This window comes from Alosa pseudoharengus, unplaced genomic scaffold (assembly GCF_046254945.1).
Source record: "Alosa pseudoharengus isolate Yale_2024_CS ecotype anadromous, Long Island Sound unplaced genomic scaffold, YU_APseudo_1.1 YU_APseudo_1.1_scf_24, whole genome shotgun sequence".
Classification (NCBI taxonomy): Eukaryota; Metazoa; Chordata; class Actinopteri; order Clupeiformes; family Clupeidae; genus Alosa; species Alosa pseudoharengus.
In genome coordinates, this window is record NW_027468689.1 from 16,718,182 (window position 1) to 16,742,584 (window position 24,403).

General features: G+C 41.6%; 1 long non-coding RNA gene across 1 annotated transcript; it reads left to right on the plus strand.

The window, feature by feature from the left end:
- Window positions 1-543: 543 nt before the first annotated feature.
- LOC143142412 (uncharacterized) lies at window positions 544-23,930 on the plus strand. Its single transcript, XR_012990930.1, has 6 exons — window positions 544-586; window positions 15,087-15,173; window positions 16,094-16,199; window positions 16,444-16,518; window positions 16,616-16,706; window positions 16,965-23,930. It is a non-coding gene; the product is annotated as an uncharacterized LOC143142412 (long non-coding RNA).
- The last annotated feature ends 473 nt before the right edge of the window (window positions 23,931-24,403 follow it).

A 24,403-nucleotide genomic window follows, 5' to 3' on the forward strand; every position in this document is an offset into this window, starting at 1 on the left:
CCATGGCATCTACTGTACAGGCTCAGTAGTGTCAGTAGTGTAGGCTCACCTCAAGCTAAACCACAAACGCCACTAACAAACGTTTCCCAATGAACAAGTTGTTTACTGATTATTGCCCTCCTTGGCTGTACCTGGGCTGTTGATGCAGGCTCTCATGCCAACACTTACAGTCTAATAGGGTTGCGTATGTTAGTTGTGCATACAGTGTTTTTGCATGCAGTAGAATTAGTATACAATTCCATTGCATGCAGTATGATTATAATACAGTTGGGTTGAGTTATTAACAGTAGAATTACAATGAGGTTGAACATTGTAACCCCCCCCCCACACACACACACACACACACACACACACACACCACCCCCACTTCTTCTCCCACAATGTTCTCCTGTGTCACTTCCCTCTTCGTGTTATTTCTCGTTTCTTCCAAATTCCTGATTTTGCTGACAACATATTTTACTAAAAAAAATAATAACGATTGCATGAGTTGCAATAACGGTATTGCATGAAGTCTCCATGGCCATAAAAGCGGAGTGTGGAGTCAGTGTTTCCTCACTCTTCTGACAGATCTCAGGCTGTGTGGAAGGTAACTGGCACTTACACATTACATACTCCATATTAGTACTACCACTAACACTATTACCAGTGATGATGATGATGATGATATCAATGTTGTGTTGTTATTATGTGAAAGGTACAGAGGGAAAGGCAGTTATGAGTTTTGTTGATCATTTCATCTTTGATCATCATTGTATTTTTGGGGAAGTGTTTTAAGACTATGCAGCAAGTGTTGTTGTTTCTATTGATGAGATGTTATATACATATATTCAGGGTGTGATTTGTGTAAAAACCAGAGGGGGGGATGATTTTGAATAAGTTTGTAACCCCCCCCCCCAAAAAAAAAAATTAAAAAAAATGAACGAACGATTCATAGCCTAGTAATGTCATGGCTAATAATACCCTATTTTTTAAATACCCACCAACATTCGTTTTTGCAGTACAGATTATTTCTAAAAGTTCTACTACTTCTGTCTACTAGGCCTAGCCTATTGGCTGATTTATCAAACAAATGCTTTCTCGTTCGTCCTCCGCAAACTACAGGTGTTTCGGTAGAGAGCCATTGATTAAGCGATGCCAAGCAATTTCTGTAACACTTTTTGTGACATTCAGCAATCAGCAAATATCTCCTCATTTAATGTAAGTTCCTTCGGACAATAGGCCTACGTTCTACTCTACGTGCAGTTGTCCTCCATCTCAGTTCCATCAGTTTTCTAATTTTGAAGGTTCTAAAACATTATTATGCTTCACTGAATCCTTCTCGTTTTCTTTCATTTGTCCAGCTTTTCCATTGAAACTAGCCATTTATGATGGATTACACACTCGACATTCTGAAATGTCCTGCACGATCAAGGCCAAATTAAGTTATCACGCAGCCACTGTGTCAGCAGCATGAGTTTCTGATGTCAGATTATTATGTAGGCAAGCCTACTAGACTGTTCTCACGTTGCAGCGCTTTACTTATATGAAGTAGCATTAATCAATATGAGGGGCAGAGGGGGATAAATGTTGTCCCCACCGGGGATAAAAATAATTTTGCAGAGGTAGGGATAGGAAAACCAGAGGGGGGGAAATCCTCACCATCCCCCCCTACAAATCGCACCCTGCATATATTTTTTTATATTCTTGCATTCAACACAAAAAAAACTTCCTGGTACAATGTGACATTACTCATCATTAATTCAGCACTTTTATTAGCATAACTAAACAATGGGGGTGTCATGGAGATTTGTGTGCAGCAACTAGGTTTGATTCCCACACACGGTTGAGAGCAAAAGTTTGAATCTGCTCTAAAATGACAAAATGTACAACACAAATAAATGTTTGGTCATTAACACAATATTTAATGCATCATCAGTTTTTATAAATATTCTATCATCAAATTAATTTGATAGTAAAACATAAAAGTCATGCTAGTGCAAAAGTATGCTGTACATGGTATACAACCAGGCGATGTGGTAGATGTGACATAACTTTCAAAGGAATGGCTTCAAAGTACACCTGAGATATGATACAATAGCTCCTCACAGGAGATTGAAGGAGGTTATAAAAGCTAAGAAAAGACAGAAAGCATTAGGCCTAACATTCCATAAAGGGGGTAGTACAAACTTTTGGGGTTTCATTCTTTAGACTCACACTCACATTTTCTGTTTCTTCTAATGATGAAGGAACATTTTTAAAAACTGACCATTTATTAGGGGTCCAAGCAGCGAAGCTGCGGCAACCCTATTGTTTTTGCTCTCATTATTATTTTTATCCGCCTAAAAGTGGTTGTGCAGCAAAAAACTTAAGGCCTGTGAAATGTGAATGGACTGTGGATGTGAATTGAATGTGAAACTGCTCCTAGAGGATTTCCGGTTACATGTAAAATATTCAGAACCAATGCAGATACTTTGAAAATTACAGTAATCGGACTTACAGTAATGTTCTACAAAAAGTTGACTTTGTGTAAAATGTCTTTTTACTCTATTTTTGTTTGTCCCCATGTTACGGTATACCATTAGCTCAATACATTTTCTGTGCCTCCAGAAATGCCTTAGGAACGCTTACTGTAGAATTGTTTGTTTCTGCAGTTGAAAGGGTCTATAGGCCTATGAATACATACTGTACACGACCCCCCCCCCACACACACACTTGTCTTTAGAAAAAAACAAAATCAGTGTTTTCAAAACTTCATGTACATCTGGTGGTCATTGTATTCTTCTTTGCTTTTTTTCTTGTTTGCTGTAAAATACTGTATTCACAACAGCAAATTATTTGGGAAAAATCACTATTTTTGGTTTCAATATTGCTTGCATTTTTACTGTGTATTTCAACTTCTCTTTGTTGATACCGTAACTTTCACTCTTGTATGGAAATACATATAGAAAGCCTAAGACAGAAGAGCTTTAGGTTTTGAGCAACAGTGTGTACATGATGTATCCAAAATGTCATATTATGACAAAAGTGTAATGTGAGGCGAATGTTTGCTTTAAACATGTGTTTTTGACATTTTGAATGTTGTGTGTCATTTTGCTGGAGATTTGGGGCATTTTGCATTTTGTGTGAGCAGTTGTGGGTTTTGTGTGTGGAGTTTTGAAAAAAAGACACAGAGTTTTGAAAACGTGTGTAAACAATTGTAAAAAACTGTAAATATTCAATTACATTTTGTTCAAGTACAGTTAGATCTAGCTTCAACATTCATGCATCATTTTGATCTTTGCAATCATTTGCCTCTTTTTCTACAGCAACTCCAAAAATAAGAGAAATGCTCCCTAAATCTACAACATGTATATATTCAGTTCAACATTAAAGTTTAATAATCCACAAAACAGAACACAAATACATATTTACCACATACAGAAAAAAACAAACAAACACAAAAGAGCTTTTGAAGTGTTTCGAAACACTGTTGGTGGTTCAAAATGCCCATGTTATGTGACCACGGCTAAGTGAATCTTTGGTGCATTTCACCGGTGTCGGCAACAAGCCGTTATGTGTCGGTGTGTTTAATTCACACTATTCATTAGTCAGTCATGATGGTGTAGCGGTTAGAGTGGCTGATTTTGCATGCTAGCCTATAGGCTGCTCAACTGTGGTTCGCTTTTGGGTTGAGGGATCATTTCAGATAACATTTGTTAGTTGATGGTCAGCTTTACTTTATCATTAAAAAAAATCGCCTATTTAAAATGCTTCCTTATCAGATCTAATATTGGACCTTTATTTTGATAGACTTTTTTCTATGGCAGTCATTTAACGGCGCAAAGCGCAATGTCAAATAAATGCATCGGCATTTTGACATTCAACGGCACATTTGAAGGAGGCTGCTTGCGAGACCGTATGGAATAATCATTCCACTAAACCATACCTTACTAAAACCTAGCATAGCCTTCACACATTTGCACTCCTCTATTATTTGAACTCATTGGCAAAGTGAAACTAACTTCACCATAGTGTCAGTCAACGACAAGACAGTTACAATATATGCAGTTACTTTCACTATTGACTGACAATGGGTTACCATCGAAAACATAGGCTGGAAAAAGCAACACTTACCCTAATATTGCTCAAATGACTGAATAAAAAAACATTTATCCTGCAGAGGAGTTGCTTATACTGTATCTCATGACAGTGCGTCTTCAGCTGTGCTCCATACGTGTCTCTCGCTTCTTCCTTAATTACTTTTAACTGTCATTACCAATTTGCAAATGAATAACTACTCATCATGAGATGTAAAGTATTTTGTAATATCTTTATTGTAATTATGTTTCCCATTGTAATCTGCAATCTGTAATGTTTTGCATGGACATGCTTGGTGTGCGTTCATGGATGATAGAAGGATGGTGCGTTGTGCACCCGCCAATATGACTGTTGACAATGCGCTCTTAAAATAGCATATAAACAACTCGCCATAGACTTCTGACCAGGTGTATGTGATGTTCTCGTTATATGAGTCAATGACCAGACCGAGTGTTAAGAAAGTGTCGTTTACTTATTAAAGGTTGGAGGCAAACATACCTCTGTACTGCTACACATGCTCGCAGGCTCTGCTCAGACTACACCACTTGCCCATGCCTGTAGGGGGTCATGCAGTACGTCACTGTTGTGACAAATGTTACATCTCATTTTTAACAGAATAAACATCTCTGCAAACATTGTCTAAGAAATAACTCATTCACTTACTGTATAATGACATTACTGATTTGTTTACAATATAACTGTAGTTGTAACTCAATTTTTAAAACCTACACTAATGCATTTGGTAATGCTCAAGTTCTTTTAAGTTTTTAGTATTCTTCACATTATATCAAAACTAAGTAGTCATTTAGAAATCATAGAAATGCATTCATATCAAGTGAACTGTATATCCGGAACAGTTGAAAACACGTTCATACATATATTATAGGTGTCACTGAATCTAACAGTCAGATACATAACCTTCAATCAACAAGTGTAAACATTAACAGTTTTTTTTTCAAATTCAGCCTGGTGATTCAAACAGGGCCGGCGCTAGCCATTTGGGTGCCCTAAGCACAAATGCTTGGTGGTGCCCCCCAACCCCCCACCACCAAAGGAATAACAACCATTCAGAATTGCTTAGGTTCTCTTTATTTCCAAAATCAGAGCTGACTTTAAAAGGCCCTCTCCGCACAATTTCCACACATCAGCATCTAAAATGTGAGCTGACCATAGAGCAGGATCAGTTGGAGGGGGCAGATATGTCTCTGCAGTGTCACTTGCTGATGGCCCCTCAGTAACAGGACTCACTCTGCCTTTAGAAGCAGATGTGGTTGTGTGTCGACTTGTATCTGTACCTGGGCTATTTGATGATTGTTGGTCAGGGCTGAGTGCTGTTGCAGAGTCTGCAGAGCTGGTTGGTGGCTGGTGTTGTGGACTAGAACTGATGGTTGATCTAATTCTTCCTCCTGGCCTTGAGTTGCTCCTTGCATGTATCTTAGCATTGACCCTGCATTCAGAAATACAAGACAAAACATTCAGGGATTCTACTGAAATGCATTTTTGATTGAACCATCATACAAAGATATTGCACACATTAGGCTAGTCTTTTAGGTTTATATAGGCCTATGTGTCACATGTGACACTATGTGAAAATGTAAAATTCAAAACTCTATTTTACCTTTAAAAGAGGTCTAGGCACAATATAATAATTCTGTACATAATTTGACAACTCTGTGAATATGGAAATCTACAAACACTGAGATTGTGTTTTTTTTTTCTAATTGCAGTTCCACCAACACATGTCGCCCTCTATGAACCTCTTGAAAATAACCACATAGAACAACAACTAAACTTATCTAAAGCTGTCTAATTTGGCAAAATCACATCACGTTCAGTTACAGGGTTTTTCCAAAGTTCACCTTAAGAAGAGCCGTTTCCCACTAATCTAGGCCTACGTTATGAAAGTGTCACTTGTAGCGTTACTTTTTCACTACACAATCAGATCGTTTGATCATAATTGATAACAAACGCTGAAAAAGTGTCCTGAAATGCAAAGCAAACTAGGCTAATAGGCTAACGTTATCTGACAGCTAAAAGAAATAGCAAGCCCAGTTTAAGCATAATCAGAAATACCATTGCTAGCTAGCAACCTGAGGAAGGATTGCTAGTCATATGCACAGATGGCCAACGTTAACAGAAAACAGCCGAGAGTTGAATAGACCTCTCCAGAATATATCCCGCCTCCTAACTTCCGTATCCATCCAACTTCCGGGCGTGGATTGTCTATGGGAAATAACATGGCGTTTTGAAAGATCGTACCTGTCAAACTCTGTAGGTGACAAAGTAGAAAAAGCTGCTGGGCAGATTGGCCTACACACTTCTGCCATCTAGTTTCCACTGGATTTTTTGATTTTCGGTGCCGTTTGAGTAGTATAGTCTATAGTATACTACTTAAACGGCACCGACAATCAAAAAATCCAGTGGAAACTATATGGCAGAAGTGTGTAGGTCAATCTGCCCACCAGCTTTTTCAACTTCACTACCTACAGATGTTTTACCGGTATGATATTTCGAAACGCCATGTTATTCCCCATAGACAATCCACGCCCGGAAGTTGGATGGATACGGAAGTTACGGAGGCGGGACTTATTCTGGAGAGGTCTATTGCATTCAATAACCCATAATCCATATCCACAACGTAAAATAACTAGCTAGCCAGCATCAATCAACGTAACACTTGAACATGAACATGGCTAGTAGGAGCTTACGTTACAAAGTTTAAAGCATAGACATGCATACACGCAAGGGCTACAAAACGAACTTTTTTATTTTTTATTTAAAACATTGTCTTACCTGCAAGCGCCGCGCGAGTATCATCAGGCTGTCTCTTTTTTCCGCCCCTGACTCTTGAGGCCATGTCAAAGGTGTCTGCCTAAAGATTGAGGCGTAATCGACCAGACCACTGGGAGGTGGGGGAGGGGGGCACCAGAGGGAGACTGGAGACAGGAGATTCACCTTTTTCTCGACTAATTTAGTCTAGGCCTATTACATTTGTATTGCTTTTGCATATTAACATGCTTTAGACATATTTTATTTGTTATTTATACTAGTAGCCTATTGTGATGATGATTTTTCACGACCAAGATTTTTTTGGTGCCCCCCTAGGCACTTGGTGCCCTACGCGCAGTGCGTGATGTGCGTGTGCGGAGCGCCGGTGTTCCAGTTTAGATGGTGAGCAGGTTAACTTGTGATATTTGCATAAAATCCGTGAATATTCAACAAGACCCTGCCTACTTGTTAACAACGCTTTGCTCTGCCTCCGCCCTTCCAGTGCTGGAGATTCACATTTTCACAAGCCTACATGCATGACAGAATATGAAGCAAGATCTTGCCGAAAACATGTGGGAATCGCTATGTATAATGCATGTCTGCTTAAGCATCCACACAAAATGTTGTGCAAACAGGAAATGTGTCAAAGTAAATCAGCGAAGGTTTTGTTGGGTTTCGAACATGAGTCTCACTGAGGCAAAATGTTCTAAGCATAAGCACTATCACCACTACGCTACAGAGAGCAAGGCTTATTATTAGTGTATTAGACTAGTCTACTAGCTTACTAGCTATCCTGATGTCCATGTTAACTGGTGATAGCCTATAACATGAGCAAACACAGCGAATGCATGCCTTGAATAATGCAGATTAATTTTGCCTCAGTAATTTTGCATCACAAACAGTAACAAATGACCCCATCAGACGTTGCTCGTTTTTTGTGCAGAAAGCAAAAATTATGAAGATCACTTAGGCCTCGAACTGCTCACTTAAATAGCAAGCTAGCAGCAATAGTCCACCCTGCTAACCAATTGCACCACTGGTTATTTTATATCTATGCAATAGCATGGTGTTCCTATTAAATAAATGTAGGTCTATGTTGTCTTGTGACAGCTTATTTGTCAATCGATCAAGATATTCATTATAGCAAACATCTAGGCTAAGTGAATGTTTTGCAACAGGCTGCTGAACGAGCAGTAAGTAGGCTAAACTATTTTCTAATTTAGGCTACGTGGGAATCTGAAACAGCAACATCTGTCATCAAACTCTCTCATCAAAGTTTTGTAATATATGCTACCATGATAACCATTTTGTGTCGTCAAATTAGGACCAACAAATTAAATAATATTTAACTCGGAGAAAATAAGTTTCATGTGTTTACTTCAAATCATTAGACAGCTCACTGCATAACTTCACCGAGACATGACACTAAGTTATGATAATTTTTGCACGACTGACGTATTTCATATTATTAACCCCCAAAACGGAATAAAGTGTTAGTGGGACATGCCAGTTTGTTGTACATCAGTTAGGTTTTGGTATGTGAGGCAAAGATGAACCTATTTTGTTGTTTTGAGGCTTGCATATGCTCATGTTAAATTGTGATGGCACCAGTTAACATGGGCGTATATTTCTCACTTATGTTAACCTGTGTTAACTTTGACTAACAGTTCAATATATACATTGAAATCTGGCATCGATTTCAGCGGCTCGTAGTGTAGTGGTATAGACGATGTAGAAGCTAATCCAATCAACTTTCTTGTCCATGCGTGGTTCGAATCCCAGCTAGATCGCTAGTTTAATTTTTTTCCATTCATTCAGTATGTGTCATATTTGTGGATAATGCTTAAACGGACATGTATTAGACATACACTGGTGATTTTTTCAGCGATATCCGTTATATTGTCTCACTTGCAAACACTTCGTGAAAATGTAGCCTAATATAAACCTGCACTATCCGAGGCAGAGCAGATTAAGAAGTAGGCAGGGTCTTGTTGAATATTCACTGATTTTATGCAAATATCACCAGTTAAACTGCTCACCATCTAAACTGGAACACCGGCACTGGATTCAAACATCACTCGTAGGGCCCTATCATGACATTCTAAAGTGCATCGTCACTCGTCAAAAGTCTATTCAAATTTAGTAGGATGTCCAGTTCACATTGGGAGGGGTTTCGTTCTCAAAAGTGGAGCGCATGGCGTAACAAGGTGTTCCTAGGTCTTTTAATCAGTCATATGGGTGTGTTTGGGGCGTAACATCATTTTAAACCAATGAGAATGACCCTTTAACGGCGCAACGCGCGATATGTCAAATAAATGCATTGGTATTTTGGCATTCAACGGCGCATTTGAAGGAGGCTGCTTGCGAGACCGTATGGAATAGTCATTCTTAAACCATGCTTTACTAAAACCTAGCATAGCCTTCACGCATTTGCACTCGTCTATTATTTGAACTCATTGGCAAAGTGAAACTAACTTCACCAAGGAGTCAGTCAACGACAAGACAGTTATATGCAGTTACTTTCACTATTGACTGACAATGGGTTACCATAGAAAACATAGGCTGGAAAAAGCAACACTTACCCTAATGTTGCTCAAATGACTAAATAAAACAACATTTATCCTGCAGAGGAGTTGCTTATATCTTGACAGTGCGTCTTCAGCTGTGCTCCATTGTCTCTCGCCTCTCCCCTAATCACTTTTAACCGTCATTACCAATTTGCAAATGATGGTGAATAACTACTCATCATGAGATGTACAGTATTTCGTAATATCTTTATTCTAATTATGTTTACCATTGTAATCGTGCAATTTGTAATGCTTTGCATGGACGTGCGCTGGTGTGCGTTCATGAATGATAGAAGGATGGTGCGTGCACCTGCCAATATGACTGTTGACATGCGCTCTTAAAATAGCATATGAACAACTCGCCATTGACTTCTGACCAGGTTTAGGTGGTGTATGATAGCGATTTTTAGACAATGCGCCAGGTCCCTCCCTAGGTTGTTAATTGCCACACCCCTGGGCGCAATGCTTAAAAAATAAAGGTGCAAAATAACGAATTCAACTTCGCGCCGGTGAATAACGAACTTTACGCCATGCGCTGGTGACCGAAAATACAGCCCGTAGTCTTTGAGGTGCGATGGCAGCCGACGATTAATCCTGGATGGATACCTTGGGGTTGCCACCACAACCGTGTCATTGACCGGATCGTCCGGATCTGTTTGAACCTCAGCATTGATCTTTTTGAAAAAAGAAGAATTCCTTGTTATCGAATGTCCATCTTTGGTCACTGTGACCATGGAGCCCTTGACCTCTGACACAGTGGATGGCTCACTATTGTATGGAGGTGTGAGCTTGTTGCGCTTGGGCTGTTGGCAAAGTACTGGGGTCAGTGTGTTCGGCTTGGCGTGATGGTGTGAGTCGGAGTTGGACTTCATCTTTGCTTTCGCCGCCCTGTCACGCTCTCTGATGATGTGATCAGTGCTGTCGTCGCTGGCTATGGTGAGTAGAAGGATTTTGGTGTGTATCTTGCGCTGAAACATCAGCTCTGCAGGTGATGCATATGTAGTGCTGTGTGATGTGGAGCGGTACTCACGGAGAAACAGTCTCTGTTTCCATGGGACGCTTTGAGTCTCTGCCACACGTATGGCCTTTCCGAGTGTGCGCATGAAACGTTCTGCTGTAGCATTTGCTTGGGGCCAGAGAGGTGTTATTTTGCGGTGGTGGAAGCCTAGATATGTAGCAAACTTCCCCGTTAAAAGGAAGGCCATTGTCTGTTTTCAGAACTCTGGGAATGCCAAACATGGAAAACACTTTGTCCAGGACAGGGATTACTGTATTGGCTGAGACTGATCTGACCATCTCAACAACTGGGTATCGAGTGTATTCGTCTATGATGACCAGAAGGTATTCACCAGTCTGAAAAGGGCCATAGAAATCAGCGCATATATTATGCCAGGGAGCTTCTGGCAGCTCAGACGTTCTTAGGGGTTCTGACTGTGTGACCAGTATGTTGGCTTGACAGGCTAAACAGTTCTTAACAATGGATTCTGCTTTCTGGTCAATGTTAGGAAACCATACCTTTGATCTGAGCAGTGTCTTGATCTTTACGATATCCTGATGTCCTTCATGGGCTAGCTGGAGTACTCTCTGTTCGAGGGACGCATGGATGACAATCCTTGTGCCTCGGAGTATGATGTCATCAGAAAGTGACACGGTGAGCTCTCCACTGATTTGTCTGAACTTTTTCAATGTCTCTGTGTGTTGTGCGTCACCTGTGACTTCGCCATGTGTTGTTTCTGATGTGGGCACTGACCTGCTGCAGGATCGGATCTTTGCGTGTTTCCTCCTTTATTTCCACGAGAGTCATGGCTTTGGGCGTAGCATGTTGAGCCACGAAGTTGACGTATTCCTCTGCTACCTTCACTGCTCTTGTATTCTCACCTGCTTGCAGCTGGATGGGGTGACGGGATATGTAGTCGGCAGGGTTTTCTGCGCCTTTCCTATACTCCACTCTGAGGTCGTAGGGCTATAGCCTCAGTCCCCATCTCTCGATCCTCGCTGGTGGTTTTGAACGAGGGTTGTTCCATATGACCTCCAGAGCTTTGTGGTCCGTGACTAGAGTGAATGGGTTGCCATACAGATATAAATGAAAGTGTTCACAACTCCACACGATGGCCAACGCTTCCTTTTCAGTCTGTGAGTAGCGTCGCTCTACGTCACTGAGAGCACGGTTGGCGTATGCTATGGTGCGCCTCTCTGCTAGTTTGTTCTTTTGGAAAAGAATGGCGCCGAGGCCAACCGGGCTGGCGTCTACCACAAGCTCTGTATCTTTACCTGGGTCAAAGTATGACATCACCGTGTTGCTGGTCAGGCTGTCCTTGATAGTCTGTAGTGCTCTGACATGCTCTGGACCCCAGTGCCACGGTGTGTCCTTTCTGGTCAGCTCACGCAGTGGTGCTGAAATTGAGGCAAAGTCTTTGATGAATCGAGAGCAGTAGTTTGCCATGCCGAGCAGGCTTCGGACTTCAGTCGGGTCGTGTGGGTCGCTGGCTTCTTGTATGGCAGTAACCTTTTTGGGGTCAGCTGAGATGCCTCCAGCTGAGAAGATGAATCCGAAAATTTCAAGCTTAGGTTTATTGAATTCACACTTCTTCTTGTTGACCATAAGCACTCTTTCCCTCAGTCTATGAAACACTGCTTTGAGACTGTCATCATGTTCTTGCTGTGTTCGTCCGTAAACAATGATGTCATCACTTAGATTTTTCACACCTTTTAATCCCTTGCAGTGTTTGACAGATGGCATTTTGGAACACCTCTGCTGCCGAAGATATACCAAAGTTCAAACGCTTATAGCGTCTCAAGCCAAGGTGTGTGGTTGAGGTAGTGATGTACCTGCTGTCCGGGTGGAGCTCGAGCTGATGGTATCCGGCTGTCAGGTCAAGTTTAGAGAAAACCGTAGCACCATTTAACTCGTGGATTACATCATCCATAGTGGGGGTGATGTGTCGTTCGCGTTGGATGGCGATGTTCGCCTGTCTCATATCGACACAAACCCTCACCTTGTCCGGGTCCTTTGGCTTAGGTGGTGTGACGATCGGGGAAACCCATGGTGTAGGGCCTGTGACCATCTCGATGATGTCTTCCTCCTGAAGCTTTTTCAGCTCCTCTTCGACTTTTTGCCTGACGTGGAAGGGAACTCTCCGATGTGGCTGACAGGTAGGCTGAATGTCCTTGTTGATGTGGAGTTTCACTTGAAAATATTTCCGTTTCCCAATGCCTTGGAACAACTCCGGGTAAGTCTCTATTAGCTCATTTGCTATTGTGCCGTCTGCTGGAGAAGACACAGAGCTTATGACTTTGATGAGGCCCATCTCGTCAGCAGTGTTGTACCCTAGCAAGGTGGAGCTACCACCCTTTATTACGTAGAACTTCACCACAGTCTTTTTGTGCTCGGTCTCTGTGCTACATGTGAACGCACCATTTATGGGAAGGGGCTTAGTGCTGCCATACGAGAATATTTTAATGTCAGCTGGGGTGAGCTGTGGGCTTGGTTTCAGTGTACTGACAGCTTCGCTAATAATGTTCACTGCGGCCCCTGAATCAATCAGTGCAGATATCCTTACCCCATTGAGTTTGATGTGTGTCCGTGGCTGTTTAGTGTTGTCGTCGCTGCTGGCAGCGAACACGTATGCTTCATCGCTGCTGGAGTGCAAGTTGTCTGTGTTGCTGCTTGTAATGTTGCACACTTTCCTGTGCGTTTTCTGACATCCAGCGTTATCTCTGTAGTCTCTACGTTTTGTGTCAAAGTCTTTTCTTGGTTGTCTCTGATTCGATCTGCAGTGCTTTGCGAAGTGATTCAGTTTACCGCATGCTTTACAGTCCTTTCCTTTCGCAGGGCATTCGCCATCGTGTGGGTACTGTCCACCGCAATTTCGGCACTGGTTGTTGGGGTGGCTCTCCCAGCGCGTTGGCTGGTGGCTGCTCGCCCCTTCTGGTGCACTGCATTCACTGACACAGCACTCTCTTCCATGCTTGCGGCTTGCTGCTCAGACAGTTCCATTCCTCTCCTGTACTCTAACAGGTCGTTAAGGCTGGTCCCTGGTTCTCTAAGCGCTCTCCTGCGCAGTCTGGTTGAACGGCAACTCTGAATCAACTGTGCCTTAATTTCTTTGTCGATGTCGGCAAACTCACAGTTTTTCGCTAGGATGCGTAGTCTAGTGCAATATGTGTCTAAATTTTCATCTGGCTGCTGCACTGCCTTTCTGAACATGTATATTTGATATTGTACATTCTTTTTAGGTTCGAAGTACGTGCTTAGCTTCCTCTTAACATCTGCAAATTTGTCCTGGTCTGCAGCTAACATGTCATATATGTCATGTACGCGCTCGCCTGCTAAGTGCAGTAGTAATGCTTTCTGTCTAGCATCTCCAGTACTGTTCATTGCAGTAATGTAATTGTCGAACCTTTGCAGCCATTTAGTCCAGCGTGGTCCCACGGTGGTTGGATCAGCCTCGATATCGAAGGCTGGCAGAGCAACTGTGTTGATGAGTGCCATTTTTTTTTTAAGATAATCTTTTTCATTTACTACTCCAGTATGTTAGGTTAGCTTGCACGCCGAGCTAGCTGGCTAAGCACTACTTGTCCTCACGTGTTTTCCGTTTTCCACGTTTTCCTTTCTTCTTCTTTTGTTTGGAGTGTAGGCGTTTCCTTCAGTTTTGTCCTCGTCGCCAATGTGATGTTCTCGTTATACGAGTCAATGACCAGACCGAGTGTTAAAGCAACACCAAAGAGTTTTTTGTACCTTAAAATAATGTTTCCAAAATCGTTTCAGTGGTTCATCAACTTTTAACAGGGTGAACGGCACTTCTGCATTCGCTTCGCAGCCCTCTATCGGCTATAACCGCACTATGTAAGTTTGCCGGATCGGGTAGCGGATCTGTAGTTCGATGAAATGAGACATAAGAAACTACAAATTTGACTTGCGTTTGATGTCGCAATACATCGTACTTTCATAAATCATACAACATATTCTACCTTGTCTGTGGACATTGTTATTTGCAAAGCCTTGCTGGATAAACAAATAGCGTGCGTGCGACAGAGGAAAAGTTCTTTGGTGTTGCTTTAAGAAAGTGTCGTTTACTTATTAAAGGTTGGAGGCAAACATACGTCTGTACTGCATGCTCACAGGCTCTGCTCAGACTACACCACTTGCGCATGCCTGTAGGGGGTCATGCAGTACGTCACTGTTGTGATAAATGTTACATCTCATGAACATTACAGTGTACAATAACGATTTTTATACAATGCGCCAGGCCACTCCCTAGGTTGTTAATTACCACACCCCTGGGCGCTTTGTTTAAAAAATAAACGTGCAAAATAAGGAATTAAACTTTGAGCCGGGTGGAAAACGAGTTTTACGCCATGCGCCAAGGTGCACAATACAGCCCACCATATCTGTTAGCTTGATCGCTAAAAAATTATATGGTTAGCGACTTAATGAACATGGGAATTTGTGGGTCCCAAAGCCAGACCAGTTAAGAACGACTGATTTAGAGAACACTAGCAGCAGCAGTAAGCTAAATTTCTGTGTTACTAGATGAGGTCTCCCATCCAGCTACTGACTAAGGACATTACTGCTTAGCAGTAATTTTGCCGCTAAATTAATTAATGGTAAGACAAATCTGATGTACTACTGTTACTTGTTGAGGAAACATGCAGTTCTGCTGTGAAAAACAGACTTTGTGTGGGTATTAACAGGTGCAGCCATGGGTGGACAGACAGAGAGAGCCCAGGTTCTGTGGTTACTGCTGTTTGTAAGTCTCGTGTGCAAGACCGTGGAGTTTGGTAAGACACCACAATGTTGCTTTTACCTCATAATAAACACAACTGTGCCACTTAACTCTGCATAAAATTAATTATTATTAATATCAGTAGTTTTAGCATTACATAATAAGAACAGTACATACAAAGGAGGCATCACTGGAGCACACAGATGTGGGATGTTCCTTATTTTTTAGACTTTTCAATGGTCTTTTCAACATGTCAATGGTTTACATCTTCACCAGAGATGGACTCGGATGAAGAAATAAACCATCGAAACTTTAGTCTTTTTTACTGTACCGACCAGAAATAAGAAATAAAAAGATGAGGAACATCCACATCTATTTGATCTAGACGATTCTTCCCTTTCTTTACATGATCACTCCTCAAGCACCGGATTGGTAATCAGAAGTGCTGTGGAATTATCGTTTTTACATACACATATTTGGTATTTACAGCCAAACTAGGCTGTCTGTTGGTCATACTCAGTCCCTTTTTATTTATTTTCTAATCTATTTTAACATATTTTTTCAATTTTTAGATTGCAAATGAATATTTTGAATGCATTTTAATGTGCAGCTTTTTTATCTGTATGAACCATTGACCAAGACTCATACTTTTACTTTTAGGATGAAAACAAGGTTCAACAGGGTGTTTTATTTCAGTAATATCAAACATCAGACACCCAGTCTCAAAAGGCCTTTTGGTCAAACTGATCTGCAATATATTTTACATCATCAATAACATAGAATTGGAGGGTTAATTGGATTTGGAGGGTTAGCCTCCATATTCACATGTTAGTGGCTATCAAGGACGTTTTTTCCCACAGGTTTCAATAATGTGACGTTTGTAGGTAAGGTGATAAGCAGTCAGCTACATCCTTGGCTGAGGTGGTAACCTATCAGTCTCTTGAGTTCTTTATAATAACTGTATGGTCTCTACAGAGTTGTCAGATGAGGATTGGGAGGACCTACCTGCAAGCCTAGTCTCTCTTCACAGGCTGAGGGGACTGCACGACCAGATTACCCATGAGGCAAAACCTGACACCCAGTAAGCCTTAATATCTGTACACATACACACTGTATACTGATTTCACACACATCTATGCACATTTATGAAATAAGACAGACTATACAAATATAGCCATGTTTGCAGTATGCACACACTACATAGAGGGTACTCACACCAGTAAAGTCCTTAGTTCACTTTCTTTGGTCCAGACTAAATGGTTTGGTGCAGTTTGTCCACTTATCCTTATGATCTGAATGTATACATAACTCTCCTGTTGCCACAGTCTCCCTTTGCTCCGAGCAGCAATGTTCCAGAGAAGTTTCGGACCAGCTATCCGTCAATTGTCAGATTCTGAAAGGTAAAACTAGATCTTCTCGGTATGAAATGTTAAACAATTTGTGGTTACAGTTAAAATTAAATAAAGAAATAAAATAACACTTGTGTGTTTGTGCTAGTGTTCCACAGGATGAAAATACAGAGGAGGACATATTTGAAGTTTTGAAAGACTGTCAGCATTTACCACAGTGCCTTCTCCAAAAGGAACAGGTAAGAACATTAATAATCAGTACCAACACCTACAAAAGAGGGTGGTTATCAACTAACCTCCATTATTTGTTCCTGTTATATTCTCCTTTAATTATAGGAATATATATTTTGTCCAGCTTATAGTATGTTTCTACAACATCATTTAGTACAATATCAGCAACACAATGATATAACTTGACATTTTATATCAAACTGCTGAATATCATTTTACTATGTCTTCGAATGATAGACATTTGCTTACACAATTGTTTCTCACAGGACTTCAAAGGTTTTCTGGTACATGTTGAGGGACAGAAGCTTCAAGACTCACTGCTGTCTGCATCAGAATGGTCATACAACTATCGAAACAAAGTTCTCCTCTTGATGGACGAGGAGGCAGAGACATTACAGAGAGCAGAAGACGAATACCAAGAGGACCCTCTGAACTCCATGAAGGTTGGACAAGCGTGCCTATACAATGTCTCATGCCTCACAACAGTTAACAGGGACACAGTGGTGAGGATATTTGGTCGCACCTCAGAAGATGGAAGCAGTCTATCAGAGTATAGGGGTTCAACATTGGCTACAAAACTGCTTCAGACAGAACTTAAATCTGCATCTCTATTCTCTATTGATGGCAACACAAGTGATTATTTTCAGATAAATTTCATGAGAGTATTTAAAACGCATGGACTTAGTGCTGTATTGGAAACTAACAAACAGGACTATCAGATACTTGATCATAATGACTTAGTTGTCAAGTACACTCCCAAAATTTCAGCACGAGACCACACAACCCAGTATGATGCACAGAGTATCCTAATCATGGAAGATGACCCAGTGGTACGGCAAGCCGCCACCTTCCTGTATGAGAAACACCCCACAGTAACCTCTGTGTACATGCTGGATCAGAACGGTCATCCTAAATTAATCAAAGGAGATCCCTCGCTTTTGTCGCAGGATAGCCGACTGGTTCTAGTAGGTCATGGAAAAAAGGGCAGCGATAAGGAAATGAGGCTGGCTGGGTACCGGGCAGAGGAGGTGGCTGAGATTGTCTCACGGATGGAGAGGTTGGGGGGAGAGATCAAAACCACCAGTGTTGTGGCCTGTGAGGTTGGCTCTGATGAATCCTTCATCACCAAATTACTGAACGAGCTCCATGCCAGGTCAGTCCACACAGAGCTTCATTTGAGGAGCTCCGTTTTACAGGTGAGCCACTCGGGAGAGAAAGTTACTGTGGAGATCACACCCAGCGGACTGGAGGTCATGAGGCATAAAGACGACAGCAAAAAAGTGATTGCTTGGAGGAGAGAGGACGGGAAAACTACCATCAAAATTCAGTCCAACAGCAAAGGAAAGGAGGTTTTTTCAAATGAGAAAAACTTTCTGGTTGGCACTGATCAACACAATATCCCACCAGTTGAACCAAAGAGATTTGTCAATCAAAATATCCCTGACCCCCACATTGATGTCCTGGAGAAATTGGCATGGGCCTTTTTTGGAAACCGAGTTGTAGGTAACTTAAATCGGCCTGACATATCATTGGATACTAACTATGTCCAGAGACACAGAAATATGGCACCTGAAAATGAGTATTTTGTAGGAAAAGATTGGAGAATAGAAAGGATGCTTCAAAACTGCTATGAAATCAGGTCCGCTGAAGATGTTCTTAATTTGATCACTCATTTTGCAAACTATGGAGACCAAGGAAAAGCCACATTTATTATGTTGCATGACTGGATTTTCACCATAGACACCAATACCCTTTACGTGTATCCTACTGGGAAACGGTTAAACAATAATGAGGTCGGTGATGATGACAAAATAAATATGATCAAAGACAGCATTAGAGAACAGGTAGATAGACAACACTATATTGACATGCACAATGAAATTAAAACGAGAGGAGAAAGTAGTTATGGTAGATTTGCCAGGAAAACTCTATACAGCCAAATCAATACAGAGCAACTATCCTTCTCAACAGAAGCCTGGTTTAGCACATACTTTCTTGCCTCAGTAATATCAGAGTCTGCAAGAAATTTTCGTACATTTCCATTAATTACAATGGCATTGAGCATGACCAATAAACATGGTGTTTTAAAAAAAGAGGGTCTGGAATTTCTGTTAAAAAAGCATCCAATGGCAAGACGTGGTACTTGGATGAACAAACCCCAAAGAGGCTTTTATGGTTCAAGTGATGTGCCAGAAGGACAGGAATACAGACAATATGATCTAAGGATGCTAATTAAAAATGAAGGCAAAGTCTACAAAGCATGGCTGTCTCACATAGACAAACAGGAATTTACTCCAGATTTGGCCAAAAAGTTAATTCGGCATGTGAACAGTAATCAAGAACCGGGACCTAACTCAGACATATTAATCAATTTTCAAAAAGCAATCCAACAATACTCAGATGCCATCAACAAGCCACAGTCTAACCAGGGGTTCTCCGGGGCCTTAGGAGGATCAACTGAGGGAGCCGTAACAGGGCAAGATCTGCATGCGTATGCAAATGTGGAGCAGTCGATGAAGCTCTCCTCCCATTACTCACGGTCCTCTGCTGTCCTGTCTGGAGAGATTCAAGCTCATTTACAAAAGCAGTTTGGAGAGTCACTGAGAAACTTTGTTCTCAAACACGACAGCATCCAAGTGAAAGACAGGGAGTGCTACTTTGAGGTAATATCAAAGAAAAACCCTCATGAGAAATACAGTGCCAAAGTAAAACTACCAGAAGAGGGACAGGTGCATATGGACAAGATCAGGAAAAGTATGGAGAGCATTTCAGAGATGAAGATTCCAGAGCCTGGAAAGACCCAGATGGGCTCGGGGCACTTGGAACGCACAGGGATGGCCATGGGAGTCATGGGACTGATGTTGGGTGCCAAAGGAGCTGTAGAATCCTTTGAGAGAGGTGACGTAGAACATGGAGTCATGGGGACTCTGCAGACAGCTCACGGAGCCACCGGACTGAGCATGGCACTGCTTGGGAAAAAACTAGCAGTCACAAAAAACATTAAGGTTATCAGAACCATTAATACAATATTGAGAAACCCACTCTCTAAAGCCGCATTACGAGTAATGCCAGTGGTCGGAATTGGATTTGGAATATACAGCATTATTGAGGATGTCAAAAGAGGAGATGCACTGGGATATATTGATGTTGGATTTGATTCACTCATGATTGTATTGGATGTGCTTGAGTTGGTACCAGTACTAGCACCAATAATAGCTCCTCTTAACTTGGCCATCAGTGCAATTCGTATGCTTTTTGATGATGTCTATTTAAGCATTGAGTCTGAGCTGAGCAACCTTCCACCAGATGCTGGAGTGCTGGACAAAATTGGGGCCTTTTTTCGTGGCCTCGGTAAGGGGTTTCTGCATTTTGTCTTAGATATTGTTAGTTTTTTTTATACCATACCCTATCGTGAGATTGAGGAAGGACGGCGGCTTGTGGAACAGATATCTGACTACCGGAAATACTACTCCTTCAGAGAGGTCCAGGCCAATAGAAAAGCTATTGATTTCACAGGCGGAGAAATGTCAATGAGTGGAGGGGGTATAACATTCTGTCTGTCTGATGACTGGTCTTCAAAATTTTGCATGGATTATTTTGTCTCCTCTGAAACAACCATTGGTCACAAATGTTGGACAATTGACACAAGCAACACAAAAGATATAATCCTTGGAATTGGGGAATCTCACCAATTACAGTACAGCACCATATATAGAAAAGTATTACTATTCATTCCTGCTGGTTCCATAGATGTAGTCTCTGGCTATAAGGTTATCCCCAACACCAGATATGGAAATTATGAAGGAAACAATCAGGACAATAACTTCTTCGCTGTTCAGACTAATGAAGATAAACAAATTATGGAAATAATGTTAAGCTATTATTACAGACTTTATGGGAAGAATGGTGATGACACCTTCTATTTGGGACCACAGAAAAGTTATGTGGAAGGTCAGGGGGGTAGAGACACCTACATTATTCCCAGTCAGGGAGGCAGCACAGTCATTAACAACTATGACTCTGTGAAAACAATGGACATGCTTGTGTTAAACGTTAACTTCCGGCAGTTATCTGTGAAAAAATCTGGGAATGATGTGATTTTAAATTTCTTGAATACTCATAATGTTAGAATATTGAATTGGTTTGTCGGAGAGGAGTACCGCCACATAAACATGATGTCAGAGGATGGTGTCTGTTTTGACATTCCAAGTGTTGTGGTATCCTCTATCAAACTAGTTGCTCAGAGTATAAATATGATGTCTAAAACTGAAGGTCAAATAGTTGATGCATCCCGACCTCCTCTCAACACAGTGATCAATGTCTTTGGTTCAGCGCACAATGACCAGCTGACAGGTAATGCTGAGAATAACTTCATTGATGGGGGAGGAGGCAGCGACACCTTGAGAGGAAAGGAAGGGGAGGATATCTACATGATTAAAAAACGAGCAAATTCAGCAGTGTCCATTGAAAACTATTCCAGTGACAACAAACAGGACATGATGCTCCTTGAGGCAAAGATTCATGACATCAAAGTCAGGGTGTTCGGTGACCATGTGATACTGGCACCCTTTGCTGATCAAAGCTCTTCCATCACTCTTCTAAACTGGTTTCGTTCAGAAGCAGATCGGCACCTGGTGATTGTCACAGAGGATTTTATAACTTTCACAGTTTCAACAGACCGATCCTCTTGCATGACATCCAACCCTTTCATGAGTAAGTGCATCTTAGTTCAAGTTTTGGATTACAGCAAATCCAAATATCCTCTTCAAGTGGACCTGGAAGGGGACGAGGTTTACGAACAAGTCACAGAGGTGCGAGGATCCGACTTGAATGACAACATCAGAGGTAACAGCCAGCAAAACACTATAGTTCCAGGAAAAGGTACTGATTTCCTTTGCGGTCGAGGAGGGAATGATTGGTACGTTGTTACTCCAGGTTACGGATTGAAAACTGTTGACAATTACTCTCCAGACCTCGCAGCAGACATGCTGTACATGAGAGAAGCATATGAGTTCATGAAATGCAAGTGTGATGGAGAAAACCTGAAGTTGTTAGTAAATGACACTGAGCAAGTCTTCATCAAGGGGTGGTTTGGTTCAATTATGTCTCAACATCTTCAGATTCAGTCATCTGATGGAGTGATTTTCAACCTGCCATCCAGCAAATATATTTGTGAACTTGCCACTTCACTCACAAACAGTAAAACTTTCCAAAGACAAATGGATTCACAAATGTTTAACAAGATTTCTGAAAGAATGGCAAATGATGGTATCCAACAATCAACATTGCTAGGACCTTGTGTATATGATGTTGATGAGAGTGCTGGTGTTTTGGAGGTAATGTGTCGTGCCGCACCAGATTCTTTAGTGTTTCGAGGCTCTTTCGCAGGCCAAGAAAAGTTTCAGGATCACGGCTGTCCTTATGCAGATCAGCCTTTGTTCTCCTCAGGGTCTATGTCAAGAAGACATGAGATTTACCAAATGGTATGCAAGTACACGCTGAACTTGAAGTACCCACAAACGGTGGACAATAGACAAAAGACAAGTGCCTCACCCATGTTCATGAATGAAAGAGAGTTTGTATCTGTGTTAGAACTATATGGCTCCTCAGGATTTGTTGACATGACTGGCAATGCAAAAGACAACAAACTGGACCCTTACACAGGGGGTGGACTAATGGCAGGGTTAGATGGTACAGACACCTATGTGGTGAAATCTGAATACGGAACAAATGTTGAGATAGATAACTTATCAAAAGACATGAAGGAAGACACAGTTCTCCTTGAAGCTGACTTTTTCAGTGGGTCGCTCACAGTTTTGTCTGAAGGATATAATGTTCTGGTCAAAGCCAAAAAGAAGGGTCACGATATGCAGGTCCGTTTGCATAAATATCACCTAGGTGAACAGTACCAACACCTGTCCTTTGTGACATCTGATGGAGTACACTTTCGGCTTGGTTATCTGGAGGATGCAAACCCTGAGACTATGTTGATCAAAGCCTACAAAATCAAGCTGGAAAATGAGTGGGCTGATTGCCGAATGGATTTAAATGCATATGCAAACCTTTCAGCCATTCATACAGTCCAAGGATGCCTGCAGCAATCCAATAGCATTGAAGGTAATGATTTGGACAATGCTCTCACAGGTGGAGTGAAGGTTGACACAATAGATGGAGGCCCTGGTCATGACACCTTGATGGGGGGACAGGGAAATGACATCCTTCTGGGGGGCAGCGGTGACGACACCCTTTATGGAGAAGAAGGGGATGACACCATGATGGGAGGGCCAGGGTCTGATGCTTTCATCCCTGGACCAGGGGCAGACTTGATGGATGGCGGTGCAGGAAGAGACACAGTGTTTTACCAGGGAAACCACAGCAATGGTGAAGGGGTCTACATCAACCTGCTTACTGGTGAGTGTCGGCAGGCTGACGCAGAAGGGGATGTGCTGAAAGATGTTGAGAACGTGGTTGGCACCATCTACTCTGACATACTGGTGGCAGGCTACGAGCCAACTCTCCTCAAAGGATCTGATGGCAACGATGTCCTTGTGTCTCAAGCTGGACAGGACTACTTAGTAGGTGGAGACGGAAGTGATGTTTACATGATGGTCTCCCCACGAGGCACCGTCATCATTGACAACTGCGCTGATGACAATGCCACCGACGTCCTGTACCTCCGTTCCATGTCTGCGGACTCTGTCCACTGCTCACAGACAAACACCAGCCTGAGTCTGTCATTCAAGGATGAAGCCAAAGCCATGCGGGTAGAACTGAAAGACTGGATAATCGGGAGTGACACATGTAGGCACATGCTGCTTATCCTGAAAGAGGGGGAAACTACTGTAGAAGTCCTTCAGCAAAAATGCAAAGCTAACGTTCAAGAGCAAATGTAACATTTTTTGTACCTTCTATCTTCTATGCTTCTATGCTTCTACATGCTCAATGTCTGTGTTATTTGTTGTTCTTAAAAGTCTCTCCCTGTCACAAATTACTTTTGCTATACTGTATTGCAATCTCATTATAGTAGAGAAAGGACAATTGTTGAATTATGCTGTACATTGCCATATTTTTGCTTTTGAGTTGCTTTTGAGTTCAATCTAAAAGTTGGTTGAAAAATATTTGAAATAATGAAGTTATATCCAAGTCTATATTCTCATCCTTCTATATACTCCATATTCTGTACTGGTTGTTAGACATTTCATAAAATGATTAAATCTTCTTGCATCCATGGATGATTTGTATGTGCTATTTGCATTTATACACTGAAAGCCCATTTAGCATTGTATTTGATATCAGGCAAGTTTGCAAAGTTCACCAAAGATGAGCTCTCACCTTTTTTAGCGCAAGTAAACTGAAGGGCCTGATACCTTCATTTACCATACTTTCAATTAATTTGGAACATTCACAAAGGCTTCCATCCAAAACCATTCAAATGTCAGCAGTCTACAGAAATATTAACCACTCTCGTTCTAAGGACACAATCCATTCTCATTCTTATTACAATCAAACCCACTTGAAGATACACATTGCTACTGGACAGAATGAAGGACATGATAGAGCTGTAACATATCTCTGTCCTTATTTTCAGTCTTGCTGTCAGTGGCATTTAATCTACTGTGGGTCAGGAGTTAAACCATGTTTTAGTGATGATGTCATTCAATCAAAACATTCATTAATTGATAATGTTTACGGTGATTGTGGAAAC